This window comes from Lagopus muta, chromosome 1 (assembly GCF_023343835.1).
Source record: "Lagopus muta isolate bLagMut1 chromosome 1, bLagMut1 primary, whole genome shotgun sequence".
Classification (NCBI taxonomy): domain Eukaryota; kingdom Metazoa; phylum Chordata; class Aves; order Galliformes; family Phasianidae; genus Lagopus; species Lagopus muta.
The window spans coordinates 72,407,667-72,431,123 of NC_064433.1; the positions used below are offsets into that span (position 1 = coordinate 72,407,667).

Sequence of the window (23,457 nt, forward strand, 5' to 3'; positions counted from 1 at the left end):
TGTTAATCACATTATCCCCTCAGCTTTTCACGGAAGCTATCATGAGCTGCATCTGACATGACGCTGGCTCAATGTTGCAACTGGTTTTAGTTGGTAAATCTTAATCAAGCTTGCTCACTTTTTCCAAACTTCACAAAGAAATTTCAATAGATTTGTAATTTGAACGTAATTTGTCTTCCTCTTGGAAGAATTTTTGCAAGAACTGATGCTAATCAAGCTCTCTGTTCAGTATGCTGGAAGATAGCGTGAGCAATATTTCTAATTCTGTGCTTCCCAGAAGCACTGTTTCTGGTTATTTTTCAAACTGCAATATCACTGTTACTGGAAAAAGCTACTCTTGATCCCCATTTTGTGTTAAGCTGGAAGTTTAAGTATGGATTTTTCAGTTAGACAGAGGTTTCTGCAGCCCACTGAGATAGATATTTACATTAAATGAGATGTAGGCAACCAAAACCCTGTTTACCCATAATTATTTGAAATGTCATCAGTCACTTTCAGCAAATGTAACTTCCTTGGTTAAGAACTACTTTCAGTGGTTTCTTTCCTTGTAAGTTTCCTCCCACTATACTTCCAATGAATGAATTTAAAACTTCTTTGCTTGAACTTGTGGATTCTTTGTAAGGAAATTTTTAAATGAAAGCTAGAACTTCAACTGTCCTGTTAAGTATTCTAACCCACCATGAGACTGCTGCTTTCACAAATAGCAAGATGGTATCTTCCATTTATGTAGGTGACAAAGTCAGTGTGCCCTATAACCTATATCTTTGCATGAGATGAATAAGCTGAACTATCTAATGCCACACAAATATCCTTACTCTAGCTCTGTAAATAATAGAAAGCTGTTGTCATACAACTTGGGTAACTGGAACTTTTTATGATTCAGGTTGGCCTGAAGAGCCCTATACTTAGATTACAGCTCAACATTATAGTAAAGAGCAGCAAAATGCATATTGCATAGATGCTAGGCAGAATGAGGTGAAAACCCTTTAGAGACTCCAGCTAGTTTTAAAGCTTAACTAGTAACACCCAGGCATGCAAACACATGCTCAGGAAGCTTTCTGACAAATGGCAGGCACCTGCAGCCTTTAAACATCTCAAGAATGGCATTAGAGACAAAAGAACTGCAGCTGTGAGTGCAGCATGTAATCCCTCTCCCTCTGGAGGTCTGCTTAGTGCTGGTACTGATTCAGTCAGTAGTGATCACCTTACCTAATGTTTCTGGGGCTTTTTTTTTCAGTGCTAATAAACTGATGATGGTAAATAGACAAACACACTCTTGTTAAATTAATTAACGCTTGTACATGCTGCGTGATGATCCATATAAAAGCATCACTTCTTGCTTATTCACAAATCGGGTTGAAAAGATCTTTCTGATACGTATCTTTAGTAGCTGGAATGAGAAAACCAGCATTTGTGGTTGAGTAGGTAGGTTGTACATCTCTTCATTTTTTCTTCTTAATAGCTGCAACGCAAGTTGAATGACAAATGCACCACGACATTCTTCCTCATCATTTTAAATGCAGAGCCAAATAGATGGACTTTAAGCAGACGAGGGAACACCGTTCTTTGTACTTCAGAGGCCGGTGTAGGAACAGTTGGACTTACCCCTCCCCCGTGATTTTCTCTAGCCTTTAGGACCCCATCCCAGCACCGCGCCACTGCCGGGTGGGAGGAGGACAAGAGTAGAAGACAGGAAGGGGCTCGGGGAGGCGCTGAGGAGCTGCTGCTCACCTCGTGCGCCACGGGCAGCTCGGAGCTGGCAGCGGAGCCCCGCCATCCCGGTAAGGAGAGGAGCTGCGGGGAGAGCCTTTGCTTGTACTGTCTACTGATGCCTGGTGGCATTGCGGGCGGGTTGCGGGCGCGGAGAGGAGGCGACGCCGTGGGCTGTGGAGGCTAGAGATGGGGTGGCCTGAATGTGGGGCCTGGGATGTCTCGTCGCCCACCCCCAGTAGATTCCCACTGTGGAGGAGCGGAGCCCCGGCGGCCTGAGCCCTCCACCCCAGCTCCGAGAGGCGGTGAAGGAAAAGACGGCGCAGAGTCTGCTCCTCCCTCCCTCGGCCGGATATATAGTATAAAACCCAGAAGGGGAGGAGAGATTTATAATTTTTTATATATTTTTTTTTTTCCTCCTTTCTCCACCGCCTCCTTTTCTTTGCCGGGAGTTGCTTACGTGTTAGGGAAGGTGGGGGCAGCGGTTTGCAGACGGGAATTGGTTGGAGAAGCGGGAACCGAAGGTAACGAGCCGCCAGGGGCACGAGAAGGAAGCAGAAATGTTAAAAATAATAGTAATAAGGAAAAGAAATAGGGTGGGGAGAAGATGAAGAGGCCAGGCTGTGAAGGGCTGACGTGACTCGGGAACGGGAGTCGGCCGGGGGGAGCGGGGCCGGGCCGGCTTGCAGCCCCCGCCGCTGCGGGAGCCGGGCCGTTCTGGGCCGCGCTGGGCGGGGAGCGCGGGCCCCCGGGCAGCCCCTGGTGCTGTGTGGTGCCGCGGTGGAGCGGAGGCCCGAGCCTCTACGTAGCACTCGCTTCTCGCTGGGGAAGTTGAAGCCGGGGCGCAGCCCTACGGATGAGGAGTGAGGCAAACGGTTCCTGCGCTGTTTCACAGCGAGGCTTGCTCTGCATAGGGCTGTTTTGGAACGCAGTGCTGTCGGTAAATAAATAAATAGAGAAACTCTAATGCAGTTTAATGAGAGGCTTGCCATTTTAGTTTTTCAGTTATTAGGCCCTACATTTGAGGGGGGAAAAAAAAAGTATAGTGTTAGACAGTGATAGACTTCTAACTGTATGAAGAGGTCTTGTTCTGAAACTTACTGCTGTTTTGTTTCTTGATTGGGAAATTACTGGATATCCCTGCTGCCCACCCGCATACCATGAAGATTTAACCCAAATTTCATTGCAGGATCCTGTGAGGATCTCCCCAGGTTTCTAGATACTAGAGACATGTGACCTCATCTCCTACAGCTCTTTGCAGTAATGTTATTACTCAGAACAATTTACTTTTTACATGTTTGCCTCAGAGCCTTTTAAGGCCATTGCTAGAGAGACAAATAACTAATGACACAACATTACCTTGCAATGAAACAGAAGTTGATTCGCCCAGAAATATCTCAGCACAGATTCAGTCAAAAGAAATATTTTGGACCTTATTTTTAACATCAGTGAAATTTATTAATAGGCTGGAGAAATCTACTCCCAAGTCCATATCTGCTGTAGTTCACTCAAATTTAAATTAGCATAAGAGTAAAATTGAAATATGCAGTAATCCCAAAGGTAGCCTATCAGAATCCCAGTGCCCATGTTGCTTCAGAGCACAACTTCCTGCATGTGCATGCATTCTCTCCACTTGATAAGAAGCTTATGTCAGTTGAGAAAGATGCTACTGGAGTTTGTTTTCATTTGCATCTACTTTATCAAAACCATCATCGTTTTTTCTGCTTATCTGTAATGTTCTTAAATAGGAAAAATTCACGTTTTGTTCATGACTGTGTAATATGCTCATCTTCACTTTAAAGTAATTACACAGTTTTGAAAACTATAGTTTTTTTAGTGGAGCTGTAGAATCCCTATTTTTACCTAAATCTCCAGTGCCTTAATCTTCCACTATAATTTTGTAGAAACAACAATTTAAAACTTTCCCTCTGTGTTTTGGGGTATTTGTCTCTATTCTCCATAAAACATAGAAAATTTGAAGGCGGATGGGATGGGGAGAGCTGCACTCTTTCAAAGGTATCTGAATTAAACATGAAGCAATAGCAGATATAAGCTAGCCTTTCTTTATATTTAGAGGATGTTTAAGGATACATCACATCTGATACTGTAACAAAGCTACAAGTTCTTAATTTCTGCCAATTTGGGTTCCAGTTCTAATCCCTATTAAGGTTTGTTTAGATGAGTCATAGGGAAAAGCATTTTTTAAGAGTGCTTAACAGCTTGAAAATAGTGTAACAGCCTGAGTAAGGAAAACCTGTAGAGAGTTATTTGGGGGGGGGGGGGGGGGGGGAAGGGGAAAGGAAAAGAAGAGAGGAAAAACAGCTGGAGAGAGACTGATGGAAAGGTAGTAAGTAGGGAATTACCTGCTAACAAGCATAAAATTAGCAGCTTTATAAACTTCCAATGGTTTCTCTGAAGTCAGTTCAGATTTGGCAGACACGGCTTATCAGAGCTGGCTGGGTGGAGGGTATTGTTCCAATGTAGGACTGCTGGCATGGAGAACATTGGTGATGAGAGAGTGGGAGGTTTGTATTAATAAATATGGATTATGTGACCAAAGGGATTTGGTTGGCATGGTACAGCGGAGGAACATGAATGAGTAGTTGATATCTTCAGTAAACTCTGACGCTTCTATCTTCAGTTCCTAAAACAGAGTGTAATTCCAGCAGGTCATTCTGCGATGTTACGCTGTAAGAAACTTTTGAAATTTTTCCTTTCCACCTGCAAAATTACTAATTCTTACCAGTTAAGATTATTTTTTCTAAAGGCAGACGATCCATCCCTTTGATACATTAAAATTACGTGAATGAGGGAATAATGAAAAAGGGGAAAAAATAACCAACAGCTTTTAAAATGGGGAAGGGGAAGAGAAACTAAATTTATTGTTGGTATCACAGATATGAGTAGTTTGTAGAAGACAAAGGGTAATGCTGTGGAGATGAGGAAGCCACTGAGTGCTTTTCTTACCTGGGGAATATTGCTAATAGTGTTATTTTGCTTTGCTGTGTTAATAGGGAAATGTTGGGGATAATGTTAGCATTGTTCTGTAACTGCATTATTATCCCATTTTTACTATTTAAAACTACAAATTTTCTTATCCCCAAAGCTTTTGGGACCAAAAAATAGTCTTAAGAAATGCCAGTTTGATCATCCAATGAAACTAATGCTATCTAAGCTGTTAGTAGTAGGCAGTTCAAAGAATTGGGTATCTATAAACATTCTTAGAAGTAAGCGCTGATCAAAGCATGCTGACTTCCCTGGTGCAACAAGCTGTTGTATAAAGGTAGTTCTTGCCTTGAGCCTATGTTCTTCATCTGTACAAAAGTGAAGCTGGTGTTGAAGGTCAGCAAGATATGCCTCTCAGTAAGGCAAACAGTGTAATTCTGTGGTCATTTTAATTTACCACAAATGTAGGCTTCTGCTGGAGGGTCAACCTGCCCACATTGCCTCTGGCTGCAAGTTCCTCATCTTTCACTTGTGCTGGTGCTATCGTTTGTGGCCACACGCAAATCCATTCTTGTTGCTGTTGGCTGGATGCATTCTGGCACTGATTCAGTGTCTGACTGAAAGTCAATGGAGATGTGCTGTTGGAAAGCGCAGGCCAGTCCTCTCAGTGTTCCTCGTAAGAGGAATCCCAGACTAGAGATGATTGTACTATAGTGTAATGAGCTTGCCCTGTCCCATTTAACGATTCTGTATGCTTTCCTGATTGGGTTTTGCTTGCATCTGGCCTATTAAGAGGATGAAGAGAGAATTTGTTAACCATTGTCCACTTGTGTAGCTACACCCTGTGAGGGCCTGGTCAAGCTAGTAAAAGAGGAAACTCAAAGGACAAAAGGTTTTTGTAAATAGCTGTGCCCTTGAAGGCAGTAGGGCCTCACCGTAGCATGCTAAAAACATTGCCTTCCTGTGCTCCAGATGCAGATCTGTGAATGTAGGTTTTGAGTCAGTTCTGCTGCTGTTGCTTGCAAACCCACTTATCCTATATTTAAATTGCAGACTTCTTTAGCTGCAGTATGTCTTTGCTGTTCTGTACTTTGCTGTACTGGGCTAATGAGGCTCAGACTTACGAATTGTTGCTATGATGATTATTTCTTGGCACAGGATGATCAAGGCCACAGAACCAGTCATGGGGCAGTGTTGCCTGAATTTGTTGTTTCCTCAGAACTTTTGGTCTTCTGTGAGTCAGTTGAGATGGATTATTGTGCAGTACTGCCATGGGTAACCATGTATTGTAGCATCAAAGCCCTCCCTGATAACCCACCTACAGCTGGCAAAAGTTCATTTTCATTTGTTATCACAACAAAGCCTGTAACTCATGTTTTTAATACCTTCCAAGATAGACAGGCTTTAAAAAAAAAAAAAAAAAAAAATTTAAAAATCTGATCTAAATATTGCTTTCAAGCTTTCTTTAGAAAATGTAGTTGTCTTTGAATGACATACTTAGACTACAGTGTCAAAGTTACAGTTAATTAGGCGTTTACATAGTGAAATAGTAGTAGAATCTTCTGTATGTAGGCATATAATTAATTTTGTATTGCTAATTACTGGAGTCTGGAAATCTCCTCACCCTCAAATTCTTGGTTATGTTACTTTTTGTTAAAGAATGAGGCATATTAAAGGTTTAGCAAAAATACCTGTAATTTGTCTGTGATTGTGTTGAGTTCTAAGCTTTTATTAGCTGTCTTTTGTAAGAGTTGCTTGTAGATGTGTTTTGCTTTGTGCGTATCTGTGTTTAGGCAGTTACAAGTGACTGGAAACCATGTAGGATACTGGGTTTTCTCCATTCTTACAGAAAAAGATGTGTTGTACTTATTTATAAATAAGCTCTTGTGTTTAGCTCAATTGTTTTCTGCTGAGCTGCACTGAAAACTCCCTTTTTTGTTTTGTTTTGCTTTTCTGAAAATAGCTGCAAAACCTGTTGCCTGAAGGAAAGAGATTTCCTGATTTTATTTCTGGTCCTGTAAAGAATGTAGATTTATTTTGCAGTAGCTTATTTAGGAGGGCTTTTTCTTATGTAAGGGGCATTCTATATGGATACATTGTAGTGTCAGTACTGTCTCTATAATATTCCTTCAGAAGTTGCCTTGATATTGTGAGCAAAATCATGAAAGTGTAAAGTGATTGCAGTGTTGTTACTTTTTAAAAAACAAACAAAAAAGCAACCTCAAACCTTAGGTGGTCAGTAAGGGAAAAGTTCTCAACAAATAATACAGTTATACTGTTTAATAAAACAGAAAATGAAAGTAAGGGTTATATTGAGATTATATCAAACTAGTTCCGTGCAAAGATGTGATGTAGACAATGTTTCACATCTCTTTTGAGCTTCTGGCTGCAAGAAAGACACTGAAGCCCTGGAGCATGCCCAGAGAGGGGGCAACAAAGCTGGTGAAGGGGCTGGAGCACAAGTCTTATGAGGAGCTGTTAAGGGAATTGGTGTTTAGTCTGGTGAAGACAAGGCTCAGTGGAGACTTAATTGCTCTCTACAACTACCTGAAAAGAGATTGTAGCAAGGTAGGGATTGGCCTCTTTTCCCAGCTAACTAGCAATAAGACAAGAAGTTATATATTTAAGTTGCACCAGGGAAGATTCAGGTTGATTAGGAGAAATTTCTTCACAAAAAGAGTGGTGAGGTACAGGTTGCCCAACGAGGCAATGGGGTCACCATCCATAGAGGTGTTTGAGAAATGTGTAGATGTGGCACGGAGTGACATCATTAGTGGGCATAATGGTGGGTTGATGGTTGGCCTGGATGATCTTAGTGGTATTCTGCAACCTTTATGATTCTGTGATGGTTAGCTAGCTTTCATCAGTGGCTTAAAACAGGCGGGGCTTCTGTAGTGAGGCCGAAGAGGTCTGGAGGTGGGATGAAGAAAATGACCAAATATGCTCTGCTGATCCTGTCCTGGCTCTGTGGCAGCCAGTGAGGTCAGCAGTTGCTGATTTTCTTTAGTGAGACAGGGAGAGAAGAGATGGGGAATCACTTTTTCTGCCAGCATCAAGCTGAGTCAGTAGAAGAGCAGAGCCAGGGACTGCTGCAAATCTTTTCAAAACCATCTGCTTTTACCACCTGTCATTGCTTATTCACCAACGTATAGTCTTATTTGGAATTAGCATTAAAAATCTTTAAGTATAAAATCAAATACGTTTCTTCTGAAGTTCCTTCATGATATGTCTGTATTTCTCATGGGGTGCTAGAGAAGTATTTGTTCTCTGTAGGGGGAGAGAACTTGCATTTCCAACATAAAGTGCTTTCTGATGTTGTTCATACTGTGAACAAGACTGATTTTGGTTATCAGCTGATCTGAAATGGATTATATGATTCAATTCTGTTTAAAAATAACTTAGAGGACAATTTTTGAGGGTGAAGCTTTGTTACACAAGCAGTCCTTAGCAAAAATTCTACTGCATGCAGTGACATCAGCTACTTCATTGCTTCTGGCTTTATGCTGTGGGAGCATCACAGGCTAGGGACTGCTTCTAGATTTCCTTTGGTTACTGAGTTGAATGTCAGTGCCCTGAAGTCCCTGAGTTCTTTGTTGGACCGAAAAAATTTTTGGAGAAGCTGTGTTTGCAGGTCATTACCAGGGCACTCAGACTTTCACATAGTCACATTTCTAAATGGAATGTGACAGAATTAAACCTTAAGACATCCTTTACTTCACATATATGCAGCCTCACTGCTTTACTTCTGATGCTGCAGAATTTGCTTTTTTTTTTGACAAGATCTCTGTTTATGCAAACCCAGGGATCTGATAGTCACATAGTCTAATGTTGCACTCGCTAAATCCATTTCTGTGGACTACAGCTGGTCTTTTCAGGGTATAGCTCTTTGCCCCATGATCTTTTCCCAGTAATGTATGTACACTATTGCTTTGTTGTTTTCCTGCGGAGTCCTTCAGTTTGCCATTTGCAGGGGGAAATGAGATGCCAGATCAAGATGTTATAGATGTTGAATGACTGTCTTCTACTGGTGACCTCTTTCAAGTGCCCATTGCTTTTATCTCTATTAGATACTCCAGAACAAGCTGAATGTATTTATACCCAACTGGTGTGGCACGAAGTGCCTGTGAAACTCTCTGCCTTTTAAATGAAATTGTCTTGGCAACACTTACAAAGAGGGCTTGGAGCGCACAGATATCAGGCTGTTTGTGCCATGCTCTGTTGTACACATCAACTCAGTCATTAAATCTTGTGCATAAATACAGTAGCAAACCTGTGAATTCGTTGAAAAACTTTCAGAGTTCTGCAAGTAACTGGTGCTTTTAACCATAAAACCATGTTTAGTTGTATTTCTGAGTTGTCTTCATTCTTATGATTCTGTTCAGTGGCTACTGCCTTTCCCACATATTCTCAAAGCAGCCATTGGTTTGTTACATATGCCTCAATTCAAAGTTTTAGGGAATGCTGAAAATCCTAAATAATATATTGATTTGATGGGAGGTGTTGGATCTTGATGTCTGTTTTGGCTAATATTTTTTTCATTTCCCATATTTCCTAACCAATGTGTTTTCTCTCAGGCATTTTGTTTTGTTCTTTTGTGTCATTCCACTATCTAGCTCACAGAAAAGATGGGGAGTCTGTGTTCTTAAAGACTGATTTTGTCTGATGTGTGTGGCTTCACCTTCACTTTGGCCTATCGCTGATCATTGCTATGTGTTGTCTGGTAACAGCTATCTATGTATGAAGGAACTGTGAATAGAATTTAGCCCATGTTCACCATGTTCTGAAGCTGTTTTATATTTATACTAAAACCAATGCTTCACAGGCATGTGACTCAAATCCCGTGCACTGCTGTTTGCTACAGGTCTGAGTTAGTTGATAGGCAGAGAAATGCTTTCTCTTCTGGGGTATTGCCGTTTCCCGTACATAAGACATTGAGTGTTTGGTCCAGTTTTTCTAGTGAATTTTTGTACTGGGCCATATACAAAGTGAGATTCAAGTAATCCTGGTTTTTTTTTTGTTTGTGTGTTTTTGTTTTTTTTTTTTTTTTTTTAACAGGGGGTAAAGCTGAATAGTCTTTCACTGGAAAGCCTAAAGCTTTGTCAAGCTCAGGGGTTTTCAAGAACTGATTAGACGCTGCTTACTGCTGATGAACTTTTTTTGGCATGCAGGTCAGGGATCAGATAAAACTGCACGCTTCCAAGATGATGAAATAACATCCTGTATTTAAGTATGAAATCTCTGGACTCTAATCAGCAATGATACTGGTAAACCAAGCACACGTGCAAAAGTAAGCTCTGGTTTGGCAGCAAGGCAGTAACTATATAAATCTGCTTTAGCTGCTCATACTGCAGCAGTGCAAGTATGTGGGGAGGTCATAGTTGTCTAGTTCCTCTCAGAAGGCCTTTGCCTGTTATTGTTATATTACTGTAGTTCTTTCAAATAGTATATAGCTGTATATTTAATTCTGAACACCTTTCTGTCATCCTTTCTGCGAGACTAGATTTCCCTCAGACCTGATTGTCTAGTTAATAGTGAGGGAGGATGGATTTCTTTGTGACTGTTTCTGCTTTACTCTTGAAGTTGAAGACAGTTTTGAACTCTTGTTATTAAAGGCTGTAGGCTAGCACATGTAACTCTTCATAGTTCACCTTAAGATATGAATAGTCATGTTGAAGAGTAAAAGGGTAATATTCATTGCCAGAGTTTTCATCATTGACTGAGTCCTTGAAAGTGAGGAAGTTATTACCTTCTGATGCAAGATAATTTTATTTAACAAAAAACAAGGAGTGTAGTTCTCACTAACATTTAATTCTCATTGCAGTGTGGCGGATGAAAAGGTGGTCGTGAGCCTGCTGTGTGAACTTGCAGCCTAGAAGGCCAGTAGTGTCCTGGACTGCATCAAAAGAGGGGTGGTCAGCAGGGCAAGGATGTTCCTCCTCTGCTCTGCCTTTCTGAGGCTCCATCTCGAGTACTGCCTCTGTGCCTGGGGCCCCAGCATAACAATGATGTGGAGCTATTGGAGCAGGTTCAGAGGAGGGCCACAAAGAGGACCAAGGGGCTGGAGCACCTCTGTGTAGAAAGGTTAAGGAAGTTGGTCTGGTTTAGCTTAGAGACCTCATTGAGACTTAGAGACTTTGGGGAGACCTCATTGTGGCCTGTCAGTACTTGAAGAGAGCTTACACGTGGGGTGGTAGCCAACATCTTACACTCTCAAAGTGTGACAAGAGGGAACAGCTTTAAACTGAAACAGAGACAATTTAGGTTAGATGTTAGGAAAATATCTTTACTTAGAGAGTGACGAGGCACCTGAACAGATTGTTGAGAGAATTTGTGGATGCTCCATTCCTGGAGGTGTTCAAGGCCAGGCTGGATGGGGCTCTGGGCAGCCTCATCTAGTGGTTGGCGACCCTGCCTGTGGCAGGGAAGCTGGCACTAGACAATCCTTAAGTTGTTCTCCTACTCAAACCATTCTGTGATTCTATGCAGCTCTTATTCTGAAAAATGAAGTGAAGTAATCAGGCGCTCTTCATATTACACAAAATGACAATTTTCACTAGTGTCTCATAAGTAGCTGTTGTGTTTTCTGTAAGGTATGATGCAAAAATCTTACCAAATCAGAACATTTCATTTTCACCAACAGAGATATTATATGCCTTTGATAATTGCTTTGAAATCAGAATGTTCAGGAAGATTTAAGGCCAGGAATAAATCTGTGATGAAAAGATCATGCTTTACTGCCTCATCTTTAAAGAAGCCATTTTTTTCATACTTTCTTCTTTCAAATTTTTCACTAGGAGAGGGAGCTCTGCAGTCAAGCTCATTACTTTGTCCAGTTTGATTACTTACCATGTCTTATTTAAAAAGCAATTTCTGAACAAATGTGACTGAAAAATAAAGTGTCGTCTTTATCTTCCAATACATGAGGTTGTAAACCAGCATCTGTAGGAGACAGTACCTTGAGTTGAATGTTTCTTACTTGAGTTGAATTGTTTACATCAGCCATCTAATATATTACAAAAAATACTTGATGTAGTTTTAGCCGGGGCATATATGTTCTTTTCTTTGTGTAATTTTCATGTTTATCCTAATATATCTCACAGTTCTGTTGGATTCATAAGAACAAAGTATGCTGGGTCACAAACAAAGTCGTCTGTATCATCTTGAGAAGGCTTTCTGCCAGAATGTATTAGTTAATATGTTTGTCTATTTCATTTGTACTTTCTTTGTATGCCCATATGCATATTTCTTGTCTAGTGCTGCAATAGTAATACTCAAAAGCAAAGGGAGCGGAGCAAAGGATGCGAGTAATAATCTCTGGAAACCAGGTAGACATGGTAGATTTCAAGTCACAGATACAGAGGTCTGCTATATCCTCAGTGAAGAGAAAGATGGTGCTTTGCATCTGTTTTCTATTTCACTGTGACCAATAACTACGCACTTTAACACAGTATAAATGTGTTGTATTAAAACATAGTGTAAGGACTAGCACCTTATACTGTGTAAAGGGCTTGGCGTCTCTTGTTCTAACTTAGTACTGATTATTGGTAACAGAACAGATGGAATTTGTTTTTAGACATCTGGAAGGCAATGTCATAGTGAATATCCGGGTCCTCTAATATCTTGACTCAGAAGCAACTAGTGATATGTCTTCAACCGATTGAAGTCCCTCATAAATTAGGTTTAAAAGGATACGTAGCAGTTGCGTAGTGAACATTCAGGAAGCTTTCCTTACAGGTTTATTAGGACAGTGAAGGGGACTCTTAGTGAATTTCCTTCCTTCCCTTAGAGAAGCTACATCTTTGCAGAATCTAAATGTAGCCTAGTAATTTTATTCCTGGTAGGCAAGTACGAGCTCATATGTTAGAATGGTGCGCTACTATGTTTCTTGAAGATACTGTATATTTGAAGATACTGTTAAGGGTATGATCAAAAGTTTTCTTCTCGATTGTGGGTATTTCTAGACTCTCTGTTCTCCCTTAACATGCATTATTGCTCTAGTGAACTAGAGAGAGATTTTGCTTCTTTTTTTTTCCAGTATCACTGGCTGCTTGTGAAAGATACTTATTGCTAGATGATTGCCCATTAAGACTGAGGTAAGAGTGCTTTGATGTTGTAAGAGGATGAGGTGAGGATAAATACCATTTTCTCAGAGCCCAACTGGTATGGAACTGAATGTGCCAGGAAGAGATGACCTTTCTTGCAGTGTGGCACGGTGAGTGAGAGGTGCAATACATTTCTATTCCAAATGTGATTTTTGTACAGAAACAAAGATTATCTAAAGAAACATAATCAAGCAGTGTTGTACAGCAAGTGGAGGATACTTTATCCTTGAGAAATACTTAGAAAAGCTGATTGTATTCAAATTCATCAGGATGGATAGGATTTATCTTAGGATGCTGAGACATGGGTGATGGAATTGCAGTGCAGCTTTTCTTATGAAACAAGATGCCAGGGAGATCTCTGAAGGTTAGAAAAAAGCTATAATTTCATTCATTGTTAAGAAGAGTAAGAAGGTGAAGCTGAGGATCTACAGGGCAGTCAGCCTTATCACCACCTCTAGAAATATTGTGAATCACATCTGCCTGTAACTTTTTTTCAAATGTGAAGGATGGGATTGTCATTGGGAACAGTCAAGTCAGGTGTGCCAAGAACAAATCATGCTTGAGCAATCTGAGTGCCTTTTGCACTGACCATGCAGATGAGGGGGCATCAGTGGATATAGCATTCCCTGACTTCAGTGGGATGTATTCACTAAGGAAGGTTTGGAATATTAATTGAAAGTATACATTTGTTGGATAGACTGAAAATTGCCTGGATATTTGGATTCAAAAGGTAGCCATCAGTTGCTCTCTTGTTTCGTTGTTGTCACCAACAAGTGGCCTGTGAGGGATCAGTCAGTACTTTGTATCTGACAATTATCTAGATAGTAAGATAGAATGTCCATTATAAAAATTTGTAGATTGTGTTATGAAGGCAGGAGAGAGTTTAATAAATCAAGTGGTAGAAATTCATCTGGTCTTTGAGATGCCTGACCTCTGTAACAACAATTTCATGAAATTCAGCAAGAATAAACTTTGTGCCTGTGTAAAACAGCTATAAATTTTTCAGCAGGAAGTGAAGACTTCTACCTTCCTGGATAACATGTTAATGGAATTTCTCCTTGGAAACTTCCAAGGCTCACCAGTCCAAATTGTGGATGACCCAATCTAGCACTGGTGACAGACCATTTTCAAGCAGAATGCTGAGGTGATCATCTCCAGAGGGCCCTTCAGCAAACTTTTCTGTGATTCTCAGAAGTCTGTTCGAGTCAGTCTGCCCAGGATAGCAGGGCCTCTAGTAATATGGAGGAAGGATTTTGTGTGGTTGTGACATTTGTACGTGTGCAGTAGTGGGCATGGAATGATGAACAGTAGAAGCCCCTCTACTAGAAAGATTTTTCTCCCTATCATCAGCTTGAATTCTGTCTCTGCTCAAGAATTCTTTAATTCCATGTGTTATTATGTGGTTTTATGTCACTTAGCGTTTTTCAGATTCCTGCACTTTTGGCTCAAGTGGGAAAAACAATGTTTACATGATCATAGGAATCTAAGTAGTTTTTATTTCACTTGAGTTAAGGTTATTTATTAAGAATTATATCTACTTATCCATTCCTTCTCTTTTCCAAAGTGCATCAGGAGGTAAAATCAGATGTCAGGATCACAATAGATCTATTTTCATAGATCAGTGTTTATGATGATGGATTTGTTTTCAGATATGTTGATTCCTATTAATTCTGCAGCACTGACTGACAAATGCTGCAATATTTAATTGCAGGTGGTAAGGGATAAAGGAAAAAATAGACAACTTAAAGCCAGGATAATTGAGAGTATGGTTTTATCAGTAATCCAAGATAGGAGTGGAGACAGACAGAATTGGGTCAGACTTTGCACGAGTGGCAGTGTCATGGAGTGCACCCTGAATACCATCCCTCCCATGGGACTGCTTGGAAAAGGTTTTGCATTCATTTCTTGGTCATCCTTTGAGTTTCCAGATTAACATCAATGCCAATTGCGTCAGGGCCATGTAAATGTGACTGTGTTACTTCTGATATCTGTCCCAAACCTGTTTTATTTCTTTCACTTGATGCCTGAACAAAGAGATCCTGCAGCCCGGAGATATCTGAGTCAGATCACATTAGAGGATTCAAATCTCACGTTGTCATAATTGTGTAGAGAAAAGGATTGTAAAAGTAATTTTTAAAAAATTGTACTGAATTCAGGGGGTGGTTTGGAAAAGCCTGGATTTGAACTTTTGGCTTTAGCTGATGCTAGCAGATTCGGGAAACAATGCTCAAGTAACTAAAACAAACAAAACCTTACTTAATGTATGGTTATGGTCTTTTATTTCCTTGTTCTGTGTTTTTTCATGAAGTAGTTCTCCAAGCTACACCTATGTGAGTAAAGTAGGCATTGCTTTGATTTAGTGCACCCTATTCTGCTATAATGCTGTGCATTAAAAAGAGATAATATATCAAATTAATGTTCTGGGCAGACATGGATTTTCTTTCTGTGGTCGGTATTGCTATCACAAAACTTCCCTCCAAATCACAACTAATTAGAAAAGTTGCCATTCAAGTTATATGTGGTAAATCTTATCTGTGTTTATCACAAAACAGAACAACCTAGTTTCAAATGAAATGCTTGTATTAATTCCTGCACAAACTTTGATCATTTATTGTTACTGTTTATTTACTTCAAGGAATAGTTTTCTTTTTAGAAAATTTCCATCATGAATTGGTAGAAGTTGTTCCTACATGTGAACAGGGTTTTTCCACTATCAGGATTTAGTATGCTTGTTACAGCTTATCTTAAGCATCATGCTTTGCTGTAGGAGTTTTACAGGAAGGAATCTTGATGTGCCTCTGCCAGATAAATTTTCGCAAGAGTATAATTATGATCTAGTCTAGATCTCCAAGGACACAAATTTGGGGAAAAAAAGTAATTCAGTATGGGAAATCATGAAAGTATATTTTGTGGAGGGGTGTGTGTGTGTGTGTGTGTGTGTCTGTGTTTTCATGTTTTCGATTCAGAAATAGAAGTAGTAACTAGAGAGTAAATGCTTTGGGTACAATGGTGTCTTGGTCATGCTAGTCTGGGGCTATATCTGGTGTTTTTCAGCAAGTCAAAGCTCTGAGCCGCTCTGTCTGAGCCTCAGCAAGTCTCAGCCTGCATTTGGCTGTGTTTACTGGCTGATTTGTGCTGTCCCTCTGCTGTTTAGGTTGTTCTGCACTATTGTCTCCTGTATGCCTGTTGTCTACCACATTGCATAAGCTACGTGAGAGTTACCTCTACCAAAGAATCTGGTTGTTAGATTACAGACGTAAACTTCCATACTCCTAGCAATATAAACTTGCTTCTGTTTCTAGCTAGTACACATTGCAAGAGACTTTATAAAATTAAATTATAAAGAGACAGCAGTGAAGGTAAGAGTGCAATAGTGTAAAATCCCAATTTGATCCAGAAGTTGAAGCATCATTGTTATGAAAGTGAATGCAGAAACCTGCTTAGGGCTTTGTGGTTCTCTTGTGAGTTCCTTGAATTTGATCTGCTGTTTTGGTATACCTCAAAGTAGTCCAGCTTGTAAACCACACCAGGGTTTGTGGAAACAGGTGATTAACACGTAGCTTCCACATGAATGGTAACATTATCTGTATTTATTGTTCCTGTTTGTCTTGTAATATGTTGCCTGCTGATTTGTATTATTTAAATTCTCACTTTGTGCTTAGACTTTGGACTGGTTTTTATTTGAAACATGAAAGGTTTGCAAGATGAAATATGAATACAGTTTCCTGAAGGACCTTTGTCTATGCGAAGATAAGAGAAATAGGGCTCTGGGGATGCTTGTACTCAAGTGGCTTAACTGAAGTTAATGCGATCCCATTCCTCTTTTTTTTTTTTTTTTTTTTTTTTTTTTTTTTTTTTTTTTTTTTTTTGAAGAGTTATGCAGAGCACAATCACACAAGCCTCAGACTGTAACTTACTTGCTCCTTTCCTGAAACTGCCAGAGCAGAATTGCCCCAGTGGTAGTTCTCTTTCTATACTTGGCATTCTGGGTTATGAGGAAGAAGGAGACTGCTTTTATGTCATAAAAACTTGTAAAGAAGTAAAATCACTTGTGTCTCTGGAGAGAAGACCGTGTGCATCGTGTGGGTAGCGCTTTACAATCTGAGAGCATCACTTTGCACAGATGTTTTTTTCAAACCTGAACGTATTTGAAACAAGGCTGATTGGTGTGTGAGTAGCAGCAGTGCTGTGTGGACATTTGAAGACATCAGGAACACGCCAGTGCTTGTAAATCCTGTATTCAAGCTGGATGCAAACTAGTTATCACAGGGGTTGGCATGGACTTAGTACCTACAGCATACTAGTAGTCAACTCCCTGTTTGGAACACTGATCCCAATGAAAACTTTATAAAAATGCCACCATGAGATTAGAAACTACGACACAACCTTTGCAGGCAAAAAATATTATGCAAAACCATATATAAAAGTGGACCCTATCCACTTAGCAACTGGGCATTTCTGCAACCTTCTATGAGGAAATGGAGTCACTCTGCATACTGCTGCTGTAACAACCTGTGGAACTGCAACCGGTCAGAGTTTGAAGGCAAAACTTTCTTTCCATTTCCTTATGAGTCTATAGCCTTATTAAAACTGGTAACTGTAAAGGCAGCTGGCTTATATAGTGACCCAGAATAATTTAAACAGCTCAGAAAAGGGTGTGTACTCTCCTGCTCGTTAGTTAAATGGATAGATTTTCAGTGCTTCAAATCAGCCAGTATGTAAGAGTTCCTGTATTCTGCCTAGTAGAAGGGAAATGCACTACATTGCTGGATGGGATTTTATTAAGTGACTCAAGTAATTGCTTTCATTAAGCTATTGATGACACCTGTAGCTGTACAGACTTTTTTACAGTTATTGAAAATACTTCATTTTCTAGCTAAAAGAAGTGTATCAAATTCTGTATAAATACAACCAGGCAGTAAACAGTCTCTTTTTAAGTTCCTTGCTGTAAGATTCTTTTATTTAATGAAGCACAGAAACTGAGCAGATGAGTTGGGAACACACAACCTTTGAACCCTTCCTCGCTTTGACTTACAGACATTCATACAGACATACAGATTTGGCTTCAAGGGTGATTCTCCTTAAATCCTGCTCTCCTCAAGTGTAAATGTTTTCATCAGGTGCATCTCTTTGTGAAACATAAATAACTTCTACAAAAAAGAATAATTGAATAATTAAAAATAGGACAAACGAGCAAATCTCGTTGATTTCATTATCTATACTCTTCTCACTGTGGTGATCAAGGCTGTAAAAACGGAAATTCACATGGTATCACAAAGTCCAGGAAATAGTTACTGAGGAAAAAAAAAAAAAAAAAGAGCTGCTGCAGGAGTTGTCCTGGTGTTGCTAAGGATAGCAATACTACAATAAAGTGTAACAAATACATAGCTGTAGCTGAAAACAATGTATGTTGTCTAGGTTGGTATCTACTGACAGCTGTAGCACAACTTTCTATGAGTGTAAGCTCTCGATTCATTTTATTTATATGCAAAACAAATTTCTAGTTTTTATTTAGGATGAAGTCTCTGAAATCTTGTAATAATTTCTGCAATAAATGTATTGTTAGGCTGTGAGTACAAAATCTGCCAGAAAATGCAACTCCTCATCCTTGGTTTACTGCTTGGTGCAAAATACTGACCTGGTGAGATCATCACTTGGGACAGCTGAACTTTTCTCTGTATAGTTTTCATTTTGATTGTTCAGATTTGTTTTGTTTAGGAAAACCTGTTGTTTCCTTTGAGCACAGTGTAAGTAGTTATTTGTCTTGTTCATATAAGCTTAAGGCTAATACTGTAAATCACACCAATTTATTTTTTTTTCTCCATTTAAATTTTATTTATTTGGTGATATGCAGTCAAATACTCTTTTGCATCTTAGACCTGGATATCTAGTACTAGGTAGTAGAAGAAAGGGGATGTTTCCATCTGGTTCACACATGAGCGTCAATTTTCTTTCATCAGTCTTAACCCTTTGTTATCCTAAGTTTACACTTCAAGCTTGTCTTTTGAACCTTTCCAAAGATGGAAAGGGAAATTTAAGAAATTTTACTCGGTTTTGTGACAATTAATTGTCTGTAGACTTCAGATTTAGAAATTATAGGTCTGAATACCTTTTAGTGGATTTGGTTCAGGTAGCTAACATTTCAAAGCAAATGAACTTGATTTGGTCTCAGGTGTGAAGGGACAGGTATTTAACTTTATTTTCTAATAAATAGCAGTTAACAACTAATTATATCTTAATATAAGGTACATTTAGAGTGCCTTGAAATTATACGTCCACACAGTAACCCATGATTTTGATGCAGCAGCTGACACTCTGTGAGTTCCTCTCATTACTACTCCAGTCAGAGACCCATTTTGACAGGCCAGAGGCTTTATCCTTATATGAATTTTTCTTACTGTCCTTTTTATGTTTTTTATGTATAAAACTACTATGTCATAGTTTTAGATCTATGAGTATTGAGCTTAGATTTTCAAGGTACGACTGGAAATAGCCTAACATTTGTGTCCTAAGGCCTTCTTCACCAGACTTGCTGCTGTAACTTCCTGCTGCTTAATCTTCCTCTTATGTTATATTTTTCCAGTGGAGCCAGTTATCTTGATGAAGATTTTTGGTTTTTTTTTTCTTTTTTGGATTTTTTTTCTAATAACTGGCAGGCTGTTATGTGGTATATAGTCAGTTGCATGCTTGGATTAAATTACATTGCTTGACTTGTCAATCTGGCTGTTGTAATGTTTAGAAGATGTCTCAAAAACTATTTCATATATATATATATATATATATACACACACACACGTGTATATATATATATATATATATATATATATATATATATATACTTAATTTCTTTAATTATTGTCAAAACATGCCTAAGTAAAACCACAAAATAATTGTTAAAAAAACCATACAAAAATACATCTTTTACAAGCAGACCATTGACTCTCCTGCCTTGAATTGTGGAAGCACTAATTAATACCAAACTGTCCTTTTGCAAATAAGCCTAGTTTTGGATAAAGCTTGCTTTTTTTCTTCTTCTTCACCTTGCCTAGCATTAAAGCAAAAGCACCTTTGTTCCAGGCTTTTACACGTGCATGCCAAACACGCTTCAGAGTGATCAAACAAAAGCTTGACAACAACTTTGGCTTATGCCTGTTGAATTAGTAAACTTTGTGTACCACAAGCATTGTTGTAGAATAAATTTAAAAGCAACCAGCTTTCACTGAGTGTTTCTCTCCAAAACAAAACAGACTGAGCGAACGCTCCCACCAGTTGACCAGAGCTTGGAAGATCCTATTGGAAAATGAATTGATATTCTCTTAGATGGCTGCAGATCTTTGCAGCTCTGTTGGAGTACAACTCTGACACAAAGGACGGATTGCATGGGCTGAGAGCCTCACTTGTTTTCCGGTCATTAGCATCTTTTGGGGCTGAGGCCAACCTGAAAGCAATGGGTAGGAAGCAGAGGACTTATGAGGGGCTGGCAGTGCCAAGATAAGATTCTTCTTTTGAGGTTTGGCTAGAAGTGCAACTTCTGGAGGGTAGTCCTGCTGTGATGGCGAATACCAAATTTCCACTGCTCACCAGCTGACACAAACAGATGAGAGAGCTGAGCTTTTCCTTTCTGTGTCTAAAAGGGGGGCTAAAAGAAAGAAAAGGACAGACTTCTCAGAAGGGTCTGTTGTGGTAAGAACCATGGGAAATGGTTTCAAACTAGAAGAGGGGACGCTTAGATTGGCCAAGGTAATAGTGGCAGTGGATCAGCTCTGCAGATGTTTATGAGCACAGCATACAGTTTGTCGCTGGTGAGAATGCATAGCGAACTGTGGTGACTGCACTGTAAAACAGTGTTTTGTAGCTGAGAATTTGCTCTGTCAAAGTGTTGTTATATTCTTTGTATCTGTTCTAATTTCCATGGAATTAGGTAGTTCTGAAAGTAATGCCTCCTACCTACTTATTTTACTTATAAGTAGAACTGAGAAGGACCTGAAAAAATTTCTCAGGAAAATTCTTTGTTTTCTTCTTTGTTTTGTTTTGGATTGAAAAAACTTGTAATAAACTGGTTTGTCATGCTGTCTTTCTAATTTTTATCTCTGAATGATTTCTGCATTCATAAACATCAGATGATTCCTCATCATGCATTTTATTCAATCAAGGACTGCTCCTAATAAGTGCCAGTGAGAATTAAAAAAAACTACTTTAGCTGCAAAGTCACTATAATTCAAAACGTTACCTTTCGATCTAAACTTTTCAAACAGTTCTGACACTTAGTCATGTACCTACACACTGTGTTTTATGGCCTAAGGCAATGCATTTACGTACATAGCAAAGAGAAATTCCAATTAAAAATGTTTTGCAAATGGTCTGGTTTGTTGTAATACTATGCTCCTATATGTGGATAGCTAGTAATTCCTTGTCAAAGACAGCGCTAGCATATGTTACACAAATCAGGAAAGAGATGTTTAAGATCTGTAGGAGGGTGGTGCTTGCAGTTATTAAAAGCCCTGCCAGGTTTGTTGTTGGTGTTGTAGGTGTTGTTACCCTATCTTAAAACTGCAAAAAATTTGGGATCAGAATTGTACGGATGTTAGGACTAATGGTACTCAGAATTAAGTGAAAATGTTTCACTTACTGCTATGTGAATGTAACTATACATTCAGGCTTATGTACTACTTTTGTCCTTCAGCAAAAGTCATGAAATATGGGGTGTACTGCTCTGTCTCTTTTTTTCTTAATCATCACGAAACCTTAATTTCCCCATTTATCCTTTCACATGATTCACTCTCTAGCAGGTCTCAGGGGTAGAAATATACTTGCTATGAAAGTCAGAAGTGATGAATAAACTAGGCAAGGTGTGTGCAATATTTTTCATTTTAGTATGTTGTCATTTATGACTCTTGCCTTACTCAGGAATATTTTGTACAGGTGAGCATAAGATATGATTGTCAAGAATGTTTGCCCTCTTTTACTGGATTTTGGAATATTTTCACCACAGAAAGGATTAAGAAAATAAGAGAAGGAATATCCTACATTTCTTGGTCCTAAGCATTATGCAGTAAGTATTCCTATCTTCTGCTGAAGGCAGTAGTTTGCCTTTCTGGTGAAAAGCAGCAGTTTTTAATATGCATGCAGTATCCCAGCATGACAGATTAAAGAGAAGAAAATCACATGTGATAACAGAAGCAGCATCAAAATTTCATTTTATGTTTCAGTATTGATAATATACCAAGCTTGTGACCTCAGTCTCAGAGTGCCTGAACAGATAACTGTTTGTATTTAATGATAGCAGGGTTGGGATTTTTTTCCATGTTAGATTCTGGTTTTATCTTACATTGCTCCTTACACTGTTAAAATAGGAAAATCAGAATATCTCCATATTGGTCTTTATTTATAAATCCTGGCATGAAAACTTCATGAGGCTCATCCTTAGAGTGTGTAGGAATGACAAATCCATATGAAATATTATGGCTAGCATTAGATATTAAAAACAATTTTAAAATAATTTTTAAAAATAGGAAATAGAAGTATGGTTATTTACAGTCTAGTGGAGGAAAAGACAGTTGTAATGGCCACAGCTTCCTAACACATTCATGTACAAGTTCTAACGCACTTGCATCTTTCAGTTTATTAGCATATAATTTCAGGAATAAAAAGCCTTTGATTATATGACCTTAAAGATTTCAAACTCCAGCTTTCCACATTCTAAAATACAAGATGCATTGTTTCCCTTAAATTTCATCTTCAGTTTTTCAGAATATTACCTTAAGGATTTTACTGTTTGACTCTTCCTGCTCAGATATTTTTTTTATCATGATACAGTTAAGTAGTCTGATTATTTATGGTAACAAATATTAAATATTTATTTTCCAGAGAACCTTCATCAAATTTCCCCATGAGCGCTAAAGGGCTTCCTTCCATTTCTTAAAGTATTGTTACACTTCATGCCTTGAGCCTAGATCTAGACCCACAGTGCTTAACACCTGTTCAGGCACTTAATGAGAGGCTTCACATTAAACAGCTTTATAAGAATGCTTTCCAAAGGTGAGGGTAGGAGAAAGCTCCTGTTGGAAGATATCAAGCCATCAGGAGCACTGCAGTTCTTTGCTGCCTTAAATTTTATTGTCATTAATGTGCAGGTTGTTTATACAACAAATCTGGTTTTGGTCACTGCCACGTCTCCCTAGCAGCTGAAAAGGAAAATGAAAGATTACTTTTCTAAAACTTACCAGCTAAACTTCAGAAGTTCTTATCTGTGGTAGCTAGATCAATTCTGTTAAAGGTAAAGCCAAAAAAGCAGCCAATCAGGGAAGCATTTGTTGAATATTGTTTTGAGAGTTTTCATAGAAATATGGTAGAAAAGTGAGAGGTTTTATTAGAAGTAGTTAGCAAGTCATAAATCTTTCTTAAAAATGACTCTTCGTATGATTCCTAATATCTGCTAGTGTGTAAGGAGTAGAGGCACGTAATGGTATTGGAGAAATGAAAAGAAATGTGCTGTGACTGGCTTTTTAGGTAATAACCTACTTTTTATAAATGGGATTTATAGAAAGCTTTTCTCCTGCTTCCCCCTGCAATGTCTGAAGATAAGTGGAAGCCTGTGTATTGTAGATTGCTACCTTGTGGCTCTTTCTATAGAGTAACAGATATTAAACACATTTTTCATTTTTATACACTTCCCTGCTACCAAAAAAAGATACTTGCA

At 39.0% G+C, this 23,457-nt stretch overlaps 1 protein-coding gene across 5 annotated transcripts in view; it reads left to right on the top strand.

The window, feature by feature from the left end:
• Positions 1–1,674: 1,674 nt before the first annotated feature.
• FAR2 (fatty acyl-CoA reductase 2) overlaps positions 1,675–23,457 on the top strand; it is a 138,087-nt gene continuing 116,304 nt past the window's right edge. For 2 of the 5 annotated variants that reach the window (XM_048955526.1, XM_048955546.1), the window contains exon 1: positions 1,825–2,234. The gene's annotated coding sequence lies outside the window, so the exon portion shown is untranslated. Of the gene's footprint in view, positions 1,782–1,824; positions 2,235–12,711; positions 12,750–23,457 lie in introns of those variants that run through there. The other 3 variants (XM_048955556.1, XM_048955535.1, XM_048955567.1) reach the window with 3 other exon arrangements.